Consider the following 9,007-nt stretch of genomic DNA (forward strand, 5'->3'; position numbering starts at 1 on the left):
CATAGGTGCCTTGAGCTTCTGACTTGAGCCCTGAGGTAGAGATGGACCAGAGGCATGGCCCAAGGACATTCTCCATGTCAGGGCCCTGGGTGGTGGAGGCCAAGACAGAGGCTGCCTCCCAAAGACAGCACCATCCTCGGCTTGGAGCACAGAGGAAGGAGTTGGCACCATCCAAATCCCAGGGACTCCAGAAAGGTCTAAGGGACAGTCAGGGAGGACTTCCTGAAAGTGATGGTCATGCCAGGCATGCTGTAACAGAGAGAGAGTACAAACTTGACACGCCCTCCCCTGCTGGAGCCAGGGCATCATTCATGGTTTTCCCTCTTCCTCCTCCCCAGGCTGTCAAAATGGCCCCCACACCACACACTGTGAGAAGCACCCGAATCAGCTTCAGCTGGTGCCCCTGGAGCAGCAACACACCACCTCCTTCCCTGTCTCTCTGCCTACGGGGTCCAGGGGAGCTTTCAGATCTCAACAGCCAGGCCTCCCAAGAGCCCTACTCTCACCCCAACCAGAAGAATGGGGGGCTAGAAAGAGTAAAGGAGAAGGGGGCATCAAAGGGCTCAAGAAAGGCAGGGGCTACAGGCCTTGGTGGAGAGCCCTCAGCACGGCTAAGGGACCTGCCATCAAGCTCTGACGCCTTGGTAGTCTCCCATAAGAGCTGAGAAGACAGAGCTTCCTGTTCTTGGCTGATGCTCCCTAAGCCCTAATCTTGCTCCTGTTTTCCCTAAGTAAGGTCCCCAAGGAGTCCCCAGCAGTTGGGTACTTAATGCTATGAAGCCCATTGACCTTTTCTAGGACCTCTGCTTTGGAACTGAGATGCAGTGAAGGTCACAGAGTGGTCCAGACTCTGAGAACAGTGCTGTCCCTAGAGGCTACCAGTCTTGGAGGGCAGTGTCTCCACTACCCACTGCAGCGGAGGGGCTAGAAGAGGAGCCAAAGTTCTCCAGGGGTAAAGTCAGGGGTTGGGGGTGGCCGGGTCACTGCCTATTCTCAGTAGGGCCGCCACCTACAGCACAGAGGTAAGGTAAAATCGAAAGATAGCATCTGGAGCACCTAGGCCCTCTGCTGGGACCCAGGTGTCAACATCACTAAGTGCACCCCCCCCACACACCCCACATGCTCATAAATCCCAGCTGGCCCATCATCTCTGAAGCTGTGACTATAAAGCAACCAGAGAATCCTGTCTTCCCAGTTCCCAAGCCACCTCCCCATGAGAGAAAAATAACAAGACTGGTCTCAGGTCCCAGGACACTGGGAGAGAGAGAGAGAGAGAGAGAGAGAGAGAGAGAGAGAGAGAGAGAGAGAGGACAGAAGCAGGGACTTTTTGTCACTTTGAGTTCATCTCAGACCCAGCAAAGCTCTGGATGACAGTTCTAGGTGACGGGGGAGGTAGGGCTGCACTGGGGAATGGTAGAAAGCTCTGACCGGGAAATTGGGAGACCTGACTTCTCATCCTGGCCCTGTCATCCTCTCAGTAGAACTGGGCAAGCCATCTACCCTCTCTGGCTCCAGCCTTTCCCAGAGTTTCCACTGGATCATTGCTGGATTCCATGCTCAGTGGTCACAGCACAGAGGCTCAGAAGGATCTGGCAATGTGCTTCATCACAGGCAGGCACTGGGATCGGGGAAGGGCTGGGATCCACCCTCAGAGTCCCCCCCACCCCCTGCTCAATGGCCTCAACCCAGGAGAAGGCTTTCAGTTAGAAAGAGAGAGCTGAGGGAGGCCCTACAAGCTTTGGACTCTGCTCTGGGCCTCCAGGACTCTAGGGACAATGGCATTATGTCCTGGAACACTGATTCCCACACATGGGCAAGTTTGGGGAATTCAGAAATAGTCTCCCAAGTAGAGGCAGTGGGAGAGGGGGGGTATCAGACACAAAGGGAACCCAGGAAGATGCACAGTGATGTGTTGGGGCTTCTCTGTATGTGAGGAGCCAGATGACAGTGCATAGTCAGGGCCATTTGGCCTGGCCTGGGGTCCTGGCTGTTCCATCTACCAACTGCATGACTTTGGGCAAGTGGTACCATCCATATTTGCATCATTGGAAGATGACAGTGAGTTCCAAAACCACATTTGCAAATATTAGTCTTGTAAGTGACCACCACTACTTGAGAGATTGTAACTTTATTATAACCATCAAAGTAGCAACAGTGAACAATGATAACCTGGTCAGAAGCTTAAGTCTACCACCGTCATTGTTGTTGTTATTATATATTTTTCATATTTTCATACATGTTCATCTTTCATAATACCTTTTAATTTTGGAGACTCTCTTGTAGCCCAGTTTGGCCTCAAACACACTATGTAGCCAAGAGTGACCCTGAACTCTTGATCTTCCTCTCACATGTTAGGATTAAAGCTCACTCACTCCCTGCCTCCCCCTTCTCCACCTCCCATAGCTTCTGCATTTGGTAATGAGGACCCCCCCCCCCCCCAAATGCATTTCTTAGCTCTAGAATGCCTGGACTCAGGTGTTCCTGGAGTTCTAGAACTTACCAGGAGGTGGCAGCATTTCACCATGATTAATGCACACAAAGCCACACTCATCTGCAGGGTGTGTGTGTGTGTGTGTGTGTGTGTGTGTGTGTGTGTGTGTGTGTGTGTGTGTGTGTGTTGCTTGGCTACCTCTTCCATAAAGGGGGCCAACCTGCTGCCCCCACACTCATTAGCTAAGCCTGCCTTTTTGTTCTGGACAAGATGGTCTGGGATGCATAATGCTGGAGGATTAAACCCCCAGTCTGTGCAGGAGTGAAGGGCTTGCCCTTTGTCCCAGCAGGGCCTGGCACATTTCTGTGGACTCTGCTGTGGGACTCTAGCTGTAGGACTGGCCTGAGCAGGGGCTGTGGACACACCATCTTTCTGCAGACCCTTGCTCATCTTTGCTTTCTCATCGCATCTTCAAGCCATCTCCCAAGAGTGACCAAAGCAGTTTTGTCTTTCTGAGTATTGACTATTAAGTTCGAAAACGAGCTGTTGTTCAGCCACATAAACAAGGGAGATAAACACTAATCACTTGGTGGCTGTGCCAACTTCTGGTTCAGAATCCATCACCTTGCCAAGGCTGAGGCTCAGAAAGGGAGAGAGGTAGTGTGTGTGTGTGTGTGTGTGTGTGTGTGTGTGTGTGTGAGAGAGAGAGAGAGAGAGAGAGAGAGAGAGAGAGAGAGAGAGAGAGAGAGAGAGAGAAAGAAAGAGAGAGAGAGAGAGAGATGGCCCCTTTGGGGCCAGTAGATGAGGATTCTACAGGGCTAGATGCATCAGGTCTCCCCTAGGTGATGAAAATACTTCCAGGGTCCCCGAGATTCACCAGGATGGATAGGACTCTAGAGGAGGGAAGAGGCAGAGAGGGAGAGGAAGAGTCTTGACTGGGCTCATGGTTATTAATACATTAATGTCAATTGAACACAGTGTTTTGTTATCTCGATGGCCCATTGGTCCTTGGCAGACCCTTTCTTTCTTTCTTTCTTTCTTTCATTGGTACGTTGTTACTTGAGGACCTTCAATGACAATGGATTGGTGGGATGCAAGCCCCGTTATTGACAATGACCTACCTGTGGGAGGCTAATCTGTTAGTAAGGGGGCCTGGCCTTGGGGATGAAGGCGTGTCTCCAATGTCTAACAGGTGTGACCTGGACCTGATGAGTTTATTTCCTAGGCCCAGGTGAGGCAGATATACAGGAGTCTCCCTGAGTGGACAGGATTGGGGTCAGACACAAAACTCATTTTTTTCATTTAGTCCTAGCCTGCTCTCCATGTTATCTGTATCTGAGGTTCCAGATCAGCAGATTCAACCAAAGGCAGATTAAAAATGTTACAGAAAAAAAAAATTGCACCAGAATAGAGCATGGGGACCTTCTTTTCTTTGTCATTATTCTTTAAACAATACATTTATTTACATAGCATTTACATTGTATCAGGTATAGGTAATTGGTAAGATTTGAAATGTACAGGAGGAGGATGTGTGTGGGTTATATGCAAATTCCACAGCATTTTACACAAGCAGCTTGTGCATCTGTGGCTCATGGGGGCTGGGTATTGTAATCAATCCTTGTCAGGCACCAAGGGGTGACATTATTGGAGTCATGGCAAGAGGAAAGCACAGGAGTGGTGGAGGGCTGCAGGGCGGAGAGGGCCTGAGTCTAGCTTTTACTTGGGGGGGGGGAGGGAGGAAGGTGAGCTGGCAGTGTATGGTAACGCAGTCTCCATGGGGGTGGGGGTGGGGGCCTGAGAGGAGGATTCAGCATACACTGAGATTGAGCAGAGGTCCGCATGAACTGGATGGCTGTAGAAACGTCACCCAGGAGCCCAGTGTGGAGGAGGTGGCTGGGCAGGCATTCAGGGATGCTGCCCAGTGCTGAGCAGGAAGTAGCTGTGGACGGCGGGCTGATAAACTGGACAAGCAAGTGAAGGTGCTTTGCCTCCACTGCCAAGGGCTAAGGAGGCTACTATGCCAGAGATCACCTCTCTCTTATGGCTGCCTGGGAGGGAGCGTGTTGGGTCAATAGAACAAGATACCTGTTGTCCTTTCTCATCCTTAGTTTTCTTGTCTACAAAATGGGACTAATAGTGTGCTAAAATGTAGGGATTTGATCAAAGCAAGCACTGGCCCACAAAGGGCCTGGCTCTTTGTTGTCAGGGGCGGACAGGTGTTTCATGAACAAATGAATAGGACAAGGGTGGCCCTGTCCTTCCCTGCCCACCGCTCTTGTGCCGATGATGGCTTGGAAACGGAATTTTCCCATGTAGGCAAAGGACTGTTGATCTTCGAGGTTGCTTGACTGTGCACGCAGTGGCCAGGTGAGCCTGGGCCCTTTCTTTCCCCATGTGCATGTAGCTACAGGTTCCCCCAAGCTTTGTCTGGTAGGGGTGCCAAACTGAGGGAGGGACAGGGGCCAGGCTCCTTCCTGAGTGCAGGGCCGGCTGCTACATGTAAGGATGGCTGGGGTAATTAATCCACACAATAAACCGCTTCATCCACCTCCCCTGAGCCTGAGCCTTCACACTGAGCCTGTGTGATGTCATCTCCATTCTAGGAAAGGCCCATCCTCCCTGATGGTGTCCTTTTCTCCGTCCATGGCTTCAGGCCCTGGGGTCCACACTCCTGAAGCTGCTGGTCCCGGAATACCACAGAGGCTATCAAAAGATGCCAGTCAACTTTGGTGCAGCCAGCTCAGTGGGTTCTGCAGAGTCTGTACCCTTGCATCTAAGCAACTAGGGAAGAAAATTACTTGGGGGAAAAAAACCCACCCCAGCATCTACATTAAACATGTATAGGCATTTTTTATCTTGTCATTAGCCCCTAAACAATCTGACTCCCATTTCCATAGCCCTTGCATCATCTGAGGCATGGTAAGTCCTCTGATGCCATGTACGGTATACAGGAGGATATACGTGGGTTGCACGAAAGGACGTGGTTTTATACACGAGGCTAGATCATCCATGGAATTTGCTATCCACTGCATCCCAGAACAAGACCTTTTTGGATTCTGAGAGCCCACTGTGCCCCATCTGAAGGAAAACTAAAACCCAGGAGTCCATCTCTGCGGCTCTTGGCCATTGCTCTCACCCCCTCAGAGCAGAGCCTGGCTCAGAAATAAGCAGACACACGATGCTGGCCTCCGCAGAGCAACCAGGCACAGCCTCCACCACGAAAGGGTTTCAAAGTGAAGACACCGGAGTTGAATAGTGTGTGTTGAATTCTGCTGTTCAAAGGTGGAGAGTCGCAGATACATTGGCTTGGCTGAGGCGAATGACCCTTGGACAGGTTCGTTGTCCCCACAGTAGATCTGGAAGCCACATGGCAGGGCAGCAGAGGGACTTTCCCTTGAGGTCCTTTTAAGGGTCTTCAGTCTCCAATGCTGTGACTACATTACGTATTCAAAAGCACATTGGCTGTTGAGAGGGAACTAGGAATCAGATGGGGACATCTTTCTTCTTCTTTTTCCTCCTCTTCCTCCTCCTCCTCCTCCTCCTCCTCCTCCTCCTCCTCTTCTTCTTCTTCTTCTTCTTCTTCTTCTTCTTCTTCTATGTGTGTGTATCAGGCACCGCTTCCCAGCTGGGGAGGGGGGTGTGGGAGAGGAAGTCTGTGCCACACCCTTCCTGAGAGTGAGAGGTGAGGAAAAGGTAAGGTCTAAGAGAACTGGTGGTGAATGCAATGCCAGGGAGAGCCTGGGGTCCTTTGGCTAATACAGGAATCCAGGCAGAGGCTTGAGGTGTTGTGAAGGCAGCATAGGAGTTGGCTGGAGGGAGGACAGGAGGAAGTGGAGAAAGACGCAGGTTCCTCAGTTCCGTCAGTGTCCCACTCAAGCCTGCTCAGGAAGCTAGTAAGAAAAGCCAGCTTAAGCCCTGGCATGTCTGTGACAACTGTATCCTCCAGACCTGCCTAGGAGTGGACGCCCTGGGACTCAGTTCTACGCCAGCCGCTCTGCCACAGCAAGGCTCCTCATTAACTGAGGACAGCAGGCCAGCTCCTTCCGGCTGCTTCCCTCTACTTATGGATTCCATTTGTACGCTCCGAATCCAAATCCTGCAGGATTTAATATCCACTCTGTAATCTACTGGCACCAATAGGCATTATCTAACTAAACCTTAAATTGGAAATGCTAGGCTTCCATTTTCCCCACGCCGTCGGGAGGAGCCGGGGCTCTGTTCGTCCGATGTAATTTACTCTTGCGCTAATTAAAGTGCATCACTCTGCTGTCCTCGCAGGCACGCAGCCTGCTCCCACTGCTCCCAGTGCTCCATGCAGGAGGTAAGGCGAGGACCTGCGCTGGCTCATCCAGGCTGGAGGGTGCTGTTGGCTTAGCCCCAAATACTCCACTTCATTTCCTGAGAGATCAACAGGTCGCTGGCTCCATCATTCATTCATCTAGTCATTGATTCATTCATTCCCTTCCGCATTTATTAAGCCGTCAGGGCAGGCAGAGAAATAAATAGATATTATACCTGTGATGAAGCTTTTCCTACCTGGCCTCTCTCCTCATTTGTTGTGATGGTTTTATTTGACACAAATTCCCAGGACACACTATCTTGTCAAGGAGCCCTTGGGGTAATATTGTCACGGATTGTTATTCTCTGCTTGACATTATTTCACTAACTCTCATTTTCTAAAAAAATAAAAATAAAAAAATTAAACATTTTATTTTGAGATAACTTATAGTTGTCAAACTGCAGGTCATCCTGCTGAAAAAAAAGGATCACTTTTTCACAGGGCTCTTGTGTTAGTCAGCTTTCCATTGCTGTCACAAAATACTGGAGAGAAACCAGTTCAAAAAGGAAAAGTTTATTTTGGCCTGTGGTTTCAGAAGTTTTAGTCCCTGGTTACTTTTAGGCCAGTGGGGGTCAGCATATTGTGGCAGAAGCTGGAATCGTGTGTGTGTGTGTGTGTGTGTGTGTGTGTGTGTGTGTGTGTTGCTCATGCCATGCCATCCAAGAGGGAGGAACCGCAGGACCTTCCTCCTCCAACCAGGTTCCTCCACCTCCTAAAGAGCCCACCTCCTCCCAACAACCTGGTAAATCATGAATCCCAAAGTGGGTTAAAGCCCTAGAGGTCTAGTATCTCCTGAAAGTCCCACTCTGAGCACCGCTGCAATGGAAACCAGGCCTTCAAAGACAAGTGTTAGGAGAAGTTCATGATCCAAACCAGGGCTTGGAGAGACAACTCAAAGTGTTTTCTGCGCTTGCAGAGAACCCAAGTGTGGTTCTCAGTATCCATGCCAGACCTACAATCTCCTGTAGCTCCAGTTTTGGGGAGCTGATGCCATCTCTGTCCTCCTTGAGCACCTGCACTCATGTGCATATTAACCCCCACCTGCCTACCCACATATATACATAATTAAAAATTGAAATAAAGGCCCAGAGAGATGGCTCAGAGGTTAAGAGCACGGTCTGCTCTTCCAGAGGTCCTGAGTTCAATTCCCAGCAACCACATGGTGGCTCACAACCATCTATAATATGATTTAATGCCCTTTTCTGGCCTGCAGGCAGAACACTGTATACATAGTAAATAAATAAATATATCTGTAAAAAATTGAAACACAAATGAATGCTTTAAAAAATCTAAACCACGCCGGGTGGTGGTGGCGCATGCCTTTAATCCCAGCACTCAGGAGGCAGAGGCAGGCGGATCGCCGTGAGTTCGAATCCAGCCTGGTCTACAAAGGGAGTCCAGGACAGCCAAGGCTACACAGAGAAACCCTGTCTCAAAAAAAAAAAAACAAAAAACAAAACAAAACAAAACAAAAAAAAACCCAAAAAACAAAAAACAAAAACCAAAAAAAAATCTAAACCATAACACCCCCTTCTCTCCCTCTTCCCTGGACTGTAGCAACCATTCATCAACTGTTTTCCATGTCTATAATTTTAGGTTTTTCACAGATAGGCTCAATAGGCTGTTAGCTTTGGAGACCGCCTTGAAAACTCATAGATCCTCACACTGTGCTGAGCGAGGCAAGGGTCACTAATCCATTTCACAGCAACGCAGGTGGGAGCCCAGTGGCAAAGTTCTTTGAAGAAGGTGCAGCCTAGGATAGGCCACCCTACCCATCCTCCAGCCCCAAGCTCCCAGGTGTAATGTGGCCTTGCAGGTATAGCTTAGGCTGATGGTACTCAAGTTTTTCCCAGGGCAAACAGGACTCCTTGCTGCTTTTAGAACACCGTTTGGATCTGGTTGGCCTGCCACTCATTCAATCCCTGGGGTGACAGTGTCTGCATGCTCTTTGAGTCTGAAGGCTTTATTTTCGTGTTTTATGTATATGAGTGATCTATCTGCATGTATGCCTATGTGACAGAAGAGGGTACCACATGCCATTGTAGGTGGTTGTGAGCCACCATATGGTTGCTGGGAATTCAACTCGGTACCACTGGAAGAGCAACCAGTGCTCTTTTCTGCTGAGCCATCTCTCTTCAGCCCAAGCCTGGGTTCTCTTCCTCCTCCTCCTCCCCCTCCCCCTCTTCTTCCTCCTCCTCCTCCTCTTCCTCCTTCTTTTGATTTTTTGAGACAGGGTT

Source organism: Acomys minous, assembly GCF_964271855.1.
Source record: "Acomys minous genome assembly, chromosome: 5".
Classification (NCBI taxonomy): domain Eukaryota; kingdom Metazoa; phylum Chordata; class Mammalia; order Rodentia; family Muridae; genus Acomys; species Acomys minous.